Source organism: Cydia fagiglandana, chromosome 20, assembly GCF_963556715.1.
Source record: "Cydia fagiglandana chromosome 20, ilCydFagi1.1, whole genome shotgun sequence".
NCBI lineage: Eukaryota > Metazoa > Arthropoda > Insecta > Lepidoptera > Tortricidae > Cydia > Cydia fagiglandana.
In genome coordinates, this window is record NC_085951.1 from 2,215,002 (window position 1) to 2,227,601 (window position 12,600).

The 12,600-nt window shown below is 38.8% G+C and overlaps 1 protein-coding gene and 1 long non-coding RNA gene across 2 annotated transcripts in view; one reads left to right on the forward strand and one right to left on the reverse strand.

Moving 5' to 3' along the window:
* Positions 1-12,600, reverse strand: part of LOC134674407 (uncharacterized) — a 461,157-nt gene that overhangs the window by 272,001 nt on the left and 176,556 nt on the right. The gene's annotated exons all lie outside the window — the stretch shown is intronic.
* The window catches only part of LOC134674390 (nucleoporin 88), a 191,979-nt gene that overhangs the window by 157,711 nt on the left and 21,668 nt on the right, over positions 1-12,600 (forward strand). The gene's annotated exons all lie outside the window — the stretch shown is intronic.

Here is a 12,600-nt window from a genome sequence, read left to right on the forward strand (position 1 = left end):
CTACGGGCTACGGCGTAGCAATAATGCTACAGCGTACGAATATATAGTTAAATAACATCTAGTACTTAAAAAAATCAAACTTTATTAACTAAATAATACGACAACTAATATTAAATAATTGAAGCATGTTTTGTAACCCCACAAAAATTAAAAAATCATGTAAAAATATTTTGACGATAACTTTGCAGTGTATTAAATGTAATACAATCCTTTCGATATATACATTTCTGAGTTCTTGGCAGTGTATCAAATATAATACATAACAGTTTCATGTAAGATTCTGTGTATTAAATGTTTTTAAATTCGAAGGCATTGTAAATATGTATGCACTAAGAGACAGTAAAGATATCAAAATGTAGATTATGGAAAAATATATACTAACATAAGAAATAAATGCAAAACTTCCAGTACGAACCGAAATCTATTGTTTCCGCGGCGCCATGTTGATTATTACTAATTAATTTACAATGACTCTCGAGTCAATTATTTTTTTCTATAAGTAAGGAGGGTAGCTCGACATATTGATGGCAGAACTATTGTGTTAGGTAATAAAGTGAACCTGCTAGATTTTTTTAAGTTCCATGTATCACGGGTGTTACGATGCCAAGATAAGGGTTAATAGGATTTTAACGTGCAAATAGTGTAAAACGGGTCAAATTTTAACGTGCGAGATCGGCAGTTCTACGGCGTAGCACAACGTAGCGTCGTAGCATGCTAAAGTCACAACTAACAAATCGTCGTAGCCGCTTTTACGTACATGTTAAGGTACTGCCGCAAAAGTCGAAAATTTCGGGCAGCTACATTTGCAGCAGTAATGCTGGTGTAGTGTGAATTCGAATGGTACCTTTACACCTACTCACCGTCAGATAAAATGATAATTTTCTTTTACACTTGCACGATCGTAACCATCGTAACAATAGTGAAAGAGTGCATGGTGACTTTTAATGGCGAATATACAGGATGGCCAAAAAATAACTGCATTTCCGTTGCCAGGGAGGTTTTGGGATTATACTGAGCAACTTTTACGATGGGACCAACCCCGAAATCGCGAAAAAAAATTTGGCTGTTTCATACATTTTGGACCAGCCATTTTCTATGGGACGGTAATTTTTTTTTTTCGCGATTTCGAGGTTGGTGCCATAAAACTTCCCTGGCAACGGGAATGCACTAATTTTTTGGCCACCGTGTAGACGTGCGCACTTTTAATTTCATCGATTCACTACATAGGTATGCTCTTTTGTAAATTGCATTTAATATCGTCAGCAAAGCATTTTCTTTGGCCTATTTGATGTCTGACCTCATATACCACCAACACCTAAACTCATCGAGTTACCGTGGTAGCCCACCAATCCACATACATGTAACGATATATTACATCCGCGTATATTATATTCGGTTTGTTTAATTAAAACAACGGAAGCGATCGGGTGACCCTCGTTCGTTATATTTCATCGGGTACGTAAATATATAAATTATACGGATATTTTTAATAGTCATTGGTCTTTTTGCTGTTTTAATTTTGGGTGAAATGTTGGTTTGTATATTGTATACGTGACTAGCAGTTAAAACATCAAGGGATTGCGATTAATACTCTGATGTGTGATTTAACAGCAGGTTTGTAACTAAATGCCAAATTTTGAAGAATAGTACACAAACGAATACACAAAACATTATTTCTTTTTAACTTTTTTAATAGCAGTGAGTTTAACCATTTTGTTAAACTTTTAAGACGAAACAGGAGCTGAGTTTTAAATAGTTTAGGTAAATATACCCGTCTCGCTAACGGAAGCGGCACCTAAAAGTAGTGCGATAAGGACAAGGCGAAAAATCCTGCGTAAAAATCTCAAAAATCGAGGTTTCGTACTCCTCTGTTTCCTCCTCCAAAACTTAACCAATCGTAACCAAATTTGGAAATCTAAATGATTATGAAATTATCTGTGTCGGACCGTTTTGCTTTTTTGGCTAATTGATATCATTTTTGAATGCCACGCCTCTCATTGCGGCATAGTCAATTAGGCCATTTTGGCCATTTTTGAAGGGCTCTAGCGCCTTAAAAAACAAAAATATCTAAAAAAAGAAAACGGTCCGACACAGATATTAACAATATTAATCTGTGTTGAAAAAATCATTGCTCTAGCTACAAAAACCACGGAGGAAAACGAGGAGTACGTTTGTATGGAGAAATGACCACTCCTGTTGGCTCTTAATGATCTTACAATAATGTAATAGGCATGGTCTCGACATACCTATTATCATACACCGGTTTGACGTGAATAATTAATAATAAATAATTAAACTGGCACTGTTACACCGCGATATAACGGAATATGCATATAATACAGACCGGGCCAGATTCAATAATGATTAGCTCAGCTTAACACGTATGTGTCAGTGACATACCGATAATTGTCAACCGTCAGATAACCTCACATTCGTCATACGTTTATTGGCGTTAGAAACCGCCCGATCGCGCCCACCCGCCCATTGTCCTTCGCAAATAATCGTAAATTCACAACGGACAAAATATAATAAATTGCCGATGAGATCTACCACCAAAAACCAATATGTACTATCAAAATCTAACCCAAAACCTAATCGCACTGACTTCAAAGCTCAAAATCGAGGAGAAAAACAGTTTTAAGGCGGCAAATGTACGAGAACCGGTCTATATTTGCCGTGAACCCTTTGTTGTCGGCTTTTTTTCGGTTGTTTCCGCGTAAAGCCTGATAGAACACGTTTTTCAAATCATTAAACAGTTTCGACCGCGGCGGAAAGAGGAAAGGCGGTGGAAAAACTCGGTGAAAATGCGAACGACGAGGTGAAGCGATCGTTGTGACCACACGATAATGTTTGCGGGACGGGTGCGTGTTGATACTTGCTGTGCACTTGCTAATTTAGTAGCCAGGTGATAGTTGAGCCAAAGCGGTAACCTTGATACTTGAGAAGCTCTTGTCTATTTATTAAGCATAAGCATTGTAATGGGCATATTTCAACTTTCAACGCGAAATTTAGTTTATTTATAACTTTATTCATAGTTTATTTGTAACATAGTTTTTATTGTAAATCTATTTTAGTGCCCAGCTGCTGGACAAAGGCCTCTTCTTTTTCTATTTGGTCTTTTTCATTTGTGATCTGATCCCACTAGTAACCTCAGCCAAAGAGTTAGAAAAAAAAATGTGAGTGTCGTGAAACATTCGGTTGGAACGAAGTTAAGGAAGGCTGGTGACGTGTTCATGCCCAAGCTCATGCTAATGCTCATGGCCATGGCCATTGTCATTGTTATGCTATGTTATGTTCTAGTCTGTTCTGCTACATTATGTTATGTTCTTCGTGTCCGTATCCGTGTCCGTCATCCTCATTCTCATGACTTACATATTTCTATGGGTCGTGACGGGTTGTCGTGACTGTCAAATCATACACTGTTTGTCGCCTAGCTCCCTCCGCCAACCGACCTGTGATATTTGTACTTGTTCCGTACTCCGTTCCAAAAGTATCAAAACTGTTACCGACAACCTGTGCAATACATCGCCCGCAATCGACACCGCGGCCGCGGCTGTAGGTACACCTATCGTAAACAACTCGCGGAATATGCCGCCTTTGCGCGACATATTTGCGCGTGTGACGGGTTGACGTCGGCAATGTTGGGATACAGAACACGTGCTAGGCATGCTTATTTTAGCTGTTCGTCAACTGTGAGGCAAGTCGTCAGAGTTCTTGGCCACCATACTACACAACAACAATAGTAATAAGCAATCTAACATGTTACAATCATTTATGTAATTTTAAAATTTAGTATGTTTTTACTTTTTAAGATAGTTTGTGTATTTAATTTTTATTATTTTAGGATAGTTTTTGCTCGTTGTTACTTATTGTTCTTGCTGTGCTCACTTATTTTGGATGGCATTTCTATATAAAGCCTACCCCACTTTTATTGTAATCAATGTAATCATGTATTGAATGTCGTCTGTATAGTGTGCCTAAAATAAAAAATAAAATAAAAAACTGCGAGTGATTAAGGCTACCTATTGGCTGACTTGGATTTTGATGGATAAGTATGTCAATGGCTCATGGGTCTTGTTGACCACCGAGCGCTAGCGAAGGTGTCCGTTTCAGGTTGGGCTTTACTATAACCTATTTGGGCCGAAATGGTTTCGTATGTCTGGACGTTCAACTCTACAGGTCGCAATTTTCAAGCGGGTTCGATGATTAGGTAAATAGTGTTTGTAGTTCCAGGTTTTGATTTTTTTTAATGGCAGAGTATACATTTCTTTAGTTTTAAGTTACGCACACGAGGTCTACAGCTCAAAGAGCCACTAGTATGTATATTCTTTGGTTAATCTTAAGAATCGGCGTACAGTCAGCAGCAGATATACCTGAGCGGGCAAGGTGTCCAAGAAAACATATACACTTCAATCGTCACAAAAATAACGACATCTAAGATGTCATTTTCACGTAGGCTTCCAGTTCGTCACAAATACCTTAACTTCTGAGTTTTTCTTTAACACATACACCCTTATTTAATCACAATGACAATAACGGTTAAAAAGTCAGTGGTAACTAAGCAATCAAATTCAAGCTGCTGTCATTAATACCTACACGCACTGCCAATCACGTACGTCAGCAGCCAGGGTGCCACCAGTTGCTAAGCAGTTGTTATTTCAATGGTAACTAAGCATCAACATTTTATCTGTTTAACTTTAAAATAAATACTGTAGCACTACGAATTGACACCTCCTTTCTTAAAGAAGTATTTTATCGTTAAGTGTCAAACTTATACAATAAATAAGTAGGTTCTACTAGAATGATCGGTTTTTTTTATTTTAACTGTCATATGCAGCTGTTCTTCCAAACCGTTGATCATATTATATACTTATGTTAATATATTTATTTAGCCCACTTATTGTAGTAAAATATATTATACAGGGTGGCCCATTTAGATCGGCCAGTATGGGAAAATCTGATACTATACGATCGATATACACCGATCTCTTCTTAGGAATCATGTCAACGATTTTAGTAACACGAAAAACTGCATTCATACATTAAAAAAAATGTGTACTCAGCTCGGGAATCGAACCCCGAACGTTTTGAAAAATAAAACTAAGACTATTTCTATTTAGATATAGATTGTGTAGGTCTTAAGCAATAAATGTTACTATGAAACATGAATAACATGATGTCTGAAATTAATAAAATGCATTGTTTTCATATCCTTTAATTTAATTTAGTCAGTTTTCGAAGAGACCAGCATTTTTAGGGTTCCGTACCCAAAGGGTAAAACGGGACCCTATTACTAAGACTCTGCTGTCCGTCCGTCTGTCCATCGACATCCGTCCGTCCGTCCGTCTGTCACCAGGCTGTATCTCAAGAACCGTGATAGCTAGACAGTTCAAATTTTCACAAATGATGTATTTCTGTTGACGCTATTATAAGTAACAAGAAATACTAAAAACAGAATAAAATAAAGATTTAAGTGGGGCTCCCATACAACAAACGTGATTTTTGAGTAGTAAATATCAAATGGCATTCCGCACAGGAGTAATCTAAGTAACGCCCACTGCGGGTTCAAACCTACAACGTCCTGATAGAAAGTCGTACAGTATACGCTACATGTGACATTATCTTCAAAAATTATATAAACTAATGCGAAATTAACATAAAACCAGAAGACACAAATTAATAATAGAAATGAAATAAAATAAAAAACAAAAAGCTGTAATCTCTAGGTGCGTACGACTGAGATTTGAACCCGCGGTCTCTGCTTTGAAAAGCAAACGCCTGTTACTGAGACCACGACGTGCCTTGACAATTGGCTCTAAATTCGGCTTCAGTTAGCTTTTGCTATGTGTCATTCGTCTTGACGATTCTGTTAAAAGAAATAGTTTGCAGTAAGTTGACCGAGAGGCTCCTGTCAAATGGTTGAAGGGCAAAACGTGAGATAGATGTATGTGATGACAAGACTGTACTGCTTTCGATGATTGTCAAAACGCTTTACCTGAAATTAGCATGGCTATCTTTTATTCAATATTCGACCATACTTGTATGCTTTAAAGTCTATTTTTCCATTTTGTTCAGATATATTTGACACGTTGACCGCTTAGATACCATTGGTTTTTTGACAGCTAAGGTATCAATGACTTGTTGTAAGTGTAGAAATTAATGAATAGCGACTGTTAACATATTTGTGACACGTTGAGCGCTAACAAGTAAATACTACCATGACAGTCAACAACTTTTTGACAGTTTAAACGTTTACCTCTCTTTGAGCACCTGGAGTGTATAGCGACTTCTGCTGCTGACTGTACCTAAATAGTGTCATACACATATTTAGGTCCTTATCCGTCCGTACGACTATCTTTATGAATATTTTCATGATCATTGTTATTGTATACTAACATTACTACTAAAGTGTTAAAACTTCCACATCTTCATATAAAATCCAAACGCATAGCAACAAATGCCAAATGCTTCAAACGTACTTAAAAACTAAAGAACTTATACCCCACATAATCAACTAGCAAAAAAAACCACTATCGCCTTGTTCAAAAAAAGCCTGGACGTGTACGTACATAAATTTGAATCGCGCTTCGGGCGAACCGAAGTTTCGCACCATTAATTCTTGCCCGCAATCCACTGCACTTTTTCCGTTTTTTGGGGACACTGGGAGAGGGTTTTCTAATCGGGAGTGGCCTTTGGTCAATTGTTTTTTATGCTAAATAAGCAAGCAAGTAATAAGTAAATTAGCAATGGGCGAGGATCTGGCAGGCCGAGGCGGAGACGGCGGGATGACCTGGACGCATATCTCAACGGCTGGCCGGAGATTGCTCAAAATCGAGATGGATGGAAATCGAGGGGGGGGGGGGCTTTACCCAGTAGGCCTAGCACATGATTGGCGCGACAGTATCTCGCGGCGAGATAGACTATCCGTCGTTTTTAACTATGTTAATTAGAGAGGGACAGGTAAATTGGCGCGACAGTAATGCCCGTAGACAAGCTATAGGCAACCTACCAGCAGTCTCGTTAAAAAATCTAGACGTTTAAACTAGAGATGCACCGGATATCCGGTTACTATCTGGTATCCGGCCATTCTTTTACTATCCGGCCGGATACCGGATAGTAACATTGCTTGATTTCGGAGTAAGCCAATTGGATTAAAGAAACAGACACGGTCATATTCGTACCTGTTTATTATTTTAAAACAATTTAATCATTCCACTGACTTGCACTCGCACTCATTTCGTACCTAGAAATGAGTCCGCGCGAACGTTTACTAGGAAACAGGTCAAACCTGCAGAATGCGCACCTGAAAAACCGAAATGTAGGTATAGTTCCACTGGCCGAATATTCGGCGGCCGGATACCGGATATCCGGCCGATGTAAAGGCCGAATATCTGGTATCCGGTATCCGGCCAAACAACTATCCGTTGCATCTCTAGTTTAAACCTAAGTGACAATACATGTCAAAGCTGTCATGTTAAAGGAAACTCATTTACTTACAAACAGCTGCATAAATAAACAAAAACAATGATTTAGTTATATAAGATATACTTATTCAAAGGATGTTCTCGACTATCTATACAAGAAGTCCTACATTGCCTATTACGGAACCACACATAACTGAGGAACTCCGCTTAACAGATTTTTTCTATTTTTCGTGAACACGCGAAAAAACGAATTGCTTTTCTATATGCAAAGTAGCGACCACCACGTCTCCTCTCTGCGGTCGCACTAATACGATGGACGGTTCGGATTCTTCCACAATATATTACGGTTTTTCATGTTTTATTGGTCAGGATTTAGGTTCCATTAAACTTTTTCGAATTTTATGTTACGGAAGATATTGTTCTTCTTGTTCGGCAATTTTAAAAGGGGATCGGTGTTATTGTATCGCTCGGAAGGGAAATTAGGGATGATTTGTCGTCGATTTTTCCCCGCTTATGGGTTATCGATGGCGTCATTACCCTCGCCACACACTTTATTTTTCCCTCTTCGCAAATATCTTCATTTTCCGCGCCACCTGCACGCCGTATAATTCTTAGTTCACAATTTGCTGTCTTTTTGGCTCGCCGTATCAACCATTATTCATCGCAACGTCATTCCCGTCGGCCATTATTAAAAACTTTATTAAAAACGGAAGGTAATTAGAAGCGACAATGTAGCGAACATCGATCAAGGAACAAGAAAGCGGCGCTTCGAATCTGCATCAAACGATCGCCCGGATTGCCACAATCAATTCTCATTTGAGGAAAAAACCCAGCCGAAGAAGGGCACAGATGGCAAGCCATTTTTAATCGTCGAACACCGGAAAGAAGAAGAATGCTCGCGAGTCAGCCGCAGACAAATCGCCCATAATTAATGACGGAGCGTACATTTTTTTCCACTTCGATGCCAATAGTAGAAATAAAGGAGCCACATTAGAGAAGGGACGAAACAAAACAGGGTGCGGGTGTCGAACGAAAGGAGAATTTATCATCTCGGCGGCAGCGACAGTCGGCACGACCGCCAATGTCCATTTGGATAATGCCCGACGCGATTAAAAATATAAAAATACCCCACCGCCCGGTGGGGGAAGGGGATTTGACGGAGGACCGCGCTGAGGACACAAAAGGATTATAAATGAGAAGGAATTTGAGATAATATTTGTACGTTGGATGTGGATTGTAATGTCGGTGAGATCGGCTCGGGGGCGCCCGCCCGCCCGCAGGGGGAGCCTTCCGCGATTCGGCCCTAATGAGTGTTTGTATCAATTTGTTAGTATTGTATTTGAATATTTTTGTGCGTTCGTTACGATTTTAATCCCCCGTGGTCGTGGCAGTCTGGATCGATGTTCTCCGTTTTATATTTGTGTGGTGGTTTTTATTTTTAATACGGGCCCGTTTGATCGCGCGCCGGCTCGTTTGCGTGTTGATTAAAGGCGTCGTTGGCCTTTTTGCGGACCGATATCTCAAACCGCCCGAGTTTTATACTTTTTACCTTCACTTGCACCCGGTAACCCACAAAAAAAAACTGTAAAAACACGCGAATTATATCGCTCGCCGCTCAGTAAGATTCGTAATTAATTTTTTACATGCGTGATAAAAATCCCTTACAAAAACGTGTGCAGCATCCGCGATAGTACCGCGCGTAAATTCATCTCCATAATTAATACATTTATATATTTATATTTTATTTTGGGTTTTTAAATACGGAGGATGAATCCGAATGAGCGGCCGAGAAAAGAATAACAGCGCGACGACACCGCCCGGCGACGTGTTTTCAATTCATTATCTCGAAAACAAAAATTTCATTAGCCCCCAGATTTCCTTTTTAAATTAAATTATTCATATATAAATTAAACAAAATATAATAGAGGTCCGCTCGAGTAAAAAAGCCGCTTTATCGTATCATATTTTATTAAACGAATTTATAATTCTACGCCGATTCGAGTAAATCCTGGGCGGGGGTCTCGGGAAAATATTTATGAATGCCGAGCAGAAAAATCCACAATAATAATTCAGGTTGGATGTCCGGCCTTACTTACCCTCGCTGATCTATTTAAAAAAGAGACCCGGAAGGACAAAAGGGCTGCTCGTAAAAAAAACTGGACACGTATAGAGGCCCCGAAACGCTTTGTCTAATTCTTATTTTTTACCGAATCGGAACCTTTTCGCGTTTTTATCGGTTTTTGTTCCGGAGACATCGCGCGCCCGCGATTGTTCTAATGTGGGCCGTTTGTTACGGTTTTTTCTATTTTCACGTGTTCGTGATGACCCCCGCTTCGGTATGTAAAAATTGTGTGATTTACGCTCTTAAATGTGCCGTTTTCTTTGGGTCCTTTCTGTGTGCATGCGAATCACTTATAATTTATTGTACTTTTCTCTGAGTTTGTTTACTCTGTCTTATGGGGCTCGCTTACGCACGTAATCTGGTATGTATACTATAGGTATACCTTTATTTACCGTTGCGAGGGACTCTTTGTAACTACTACTACTCTTTGAAACTATGCGATACTTAAACTTTTAAATTAAAGTATACCAACATTTGTAACACCTTGTATACTTCTCTAATATTTGTCAGTCTTCTCTTCCTACTTTTGGACACAGATACGAGCCAGGGTTTGACCGATCTCGAGTTTGGGGCTTTTTGTTATACTAGTACTTACTAGGTAGGTAGGCATTATTACTAATCTGAGTCCAGTTAACTTTTACTCGCCAATTAGATACGGGATTAATGCAACGTGAGCAAAAGCGCATTATACGTGAAAAGTGGGTAAATGGGTTTTAAACTTATATCCCGATCCATTTTTCCTGGAAACTCCTCCGCTCCTCGGTATTCTATTGGCTGTCTCCTAAACCGTTAATTTTACATACATACTATTATATACTATACTAATATCCTTAGACAAATCATATTAATATGATCACCCTTTTTCTTATGTTCCGTCGAACACTTTCCAAAAATGTTACAATTTCGGAATTTTATCATTTTTTTCATAGGAAATAGAATCCAGCTTTCTGTTTCCTGATATTTCCGTGTGCTTTTAAAACTTTTTGGAGACTTCGCAAATTGCATATGTAGTAAATTAGCCTTCGCTTGATACAGATCAAACACGACATCCTGTATATTATTTTGGCCTGATCGTACAGTCAGCAGCAGATGTTGCTAACCGGCCTAGGTGTTCAAAATGACTTGACGAGACTTTATTGTTAAGAGAATAAGAGCGTGTCAAGGTAATTATGAACACCTCGCCCGCTTAGCAACTTCTGCTGCTGATTGTACCTATACATTATTATTGCAGGTGACTGGACAACGCAAATTCATCATAAATACTATTCAAATTGAAACCCCACGCAAGAGGGTTGGCCGAGGGCTTACGGGAGATTGATTGATACGGCTCGGACTGACTTCGACCCGTCTTACGTTGACATTGGTATTCAAGAAGCGTTTGGGACATCATGTCAATGTTTTATTGTATTAATCTGTGTAGTAACTACTCTGATACCTTTAGCATTAGAGCGAAGTACTCAACTCTATTTGATACGGCTCGGACTGACTTCACGTCTTACGTTGACATTGGTATTCAAGAAGCGTTTGGGACGTCATGTCAATGTTTTACTGTATTAATCTGTGTACTAACTATGATAGACCTAAACTGGCTGCATAAACGGATCTCAAAGACATTTTCTAGCCACGTTATGAATAAGAATTTTCAAGTGGTCAGTTATAAACAAAACTGACAATCAATGTCAACTTGACATGATTTAAATATATTATATGTATAGTTGGCCGACCCCAACTGAAATGGGACAAGGCGAGGACAAAGAAGAAGATATGTATAGTTGGTCAAACCAATTTATCAGTCAGTAAGAACCACAGGAAAACTATACTCATCCTTGATTCTCTCTGTTTATGATTGAAATGAGACAGTCCTTTGACAAACTATATAAGTCAGACGTCAGATTTTAAGATAAGCATGACCATAATGTCCATATAAACATACAAAGCAATGTTTGCCTTTATTAAATTATGGATGTTCTACAGTATTAAAATTTCACTTTCCCCCAACTCCCGTGAAACTCCTTTTTTTCAACGCAACCACAATTTCCGAACGTCCGATTAACCCTTGCAAACAAAAATGGCCGCCATAATCAAATTATTATCAAAGCCAAGGGTGAGACCTTCCTTCGTATTTATCACGAGAATATGAATGGTTCTTTTTTTAACCCCGATCATAATGGTGCGGACACCGGCACCGGCCACCGGATCTTTGGGTGAAAATTATGATTTTTATTTAGGTGGGGTGAAAGAGAATTTGAAATAGAGAGTTACTGTCATTGTAAATTATGTAGCTACGGTACATTTACTGTCATCTTTCGACAGAAGATTAAACCTGTTAGAACGCCATTTGACTTTGATCATTATTTCACTGATATGTGTTAACTTGTTAAATATTGAAATTATGCCATCTACTCGACTGTAGGCCAAAGGTTATGACGCCATCGCTCGAAAAGATTGCACCATACCTTTGGCCTACAGTCGAGTAGATGGCGTTAATGTTAATATTTAACAAGTTAACACAAATCAGTGAAAAATAATGATCAAAGTCAAATGGCGTTCTAACAGGTTTAATCTTCTGTCGAAAGATGGCAGTAAATTTACAGTGGCTACATAATTTACTTTGACAATCCGCCTCTATACACTCTGTTCTCTTTGGTGGGGTGTTAGGGGACGTTTGGATATGAGTTTTCTTTCACGTGTGTGAATAGCGTGACGTCCTTTATTTTATCTATTGTCTGCTATTGTTCTCGATGACGCAGCCACGCGATAATGCGACAAATATTTGACTAATAGATATGCAAGTGACAGTGACAGTTGCCTTTTTGTTTTGCTGTCACAGTCGTCACAGGCTAGACGTAAAAAATTAAGTTTTCTCACTTTGGCAACATTGAAAATATTATTATGATGCAATGTCGAAAAGATTGTCGCTTGTCTGTTAGTTGATGACCAACCAAATAGCTAGGAATATACTCGTATGTAGAGATGTGTCATAGATGTGTCTTCCAGATCTGTGTGGTACATTTGACTGGCGGATAAATCTATCAATGTATGGCGGGAATTAGG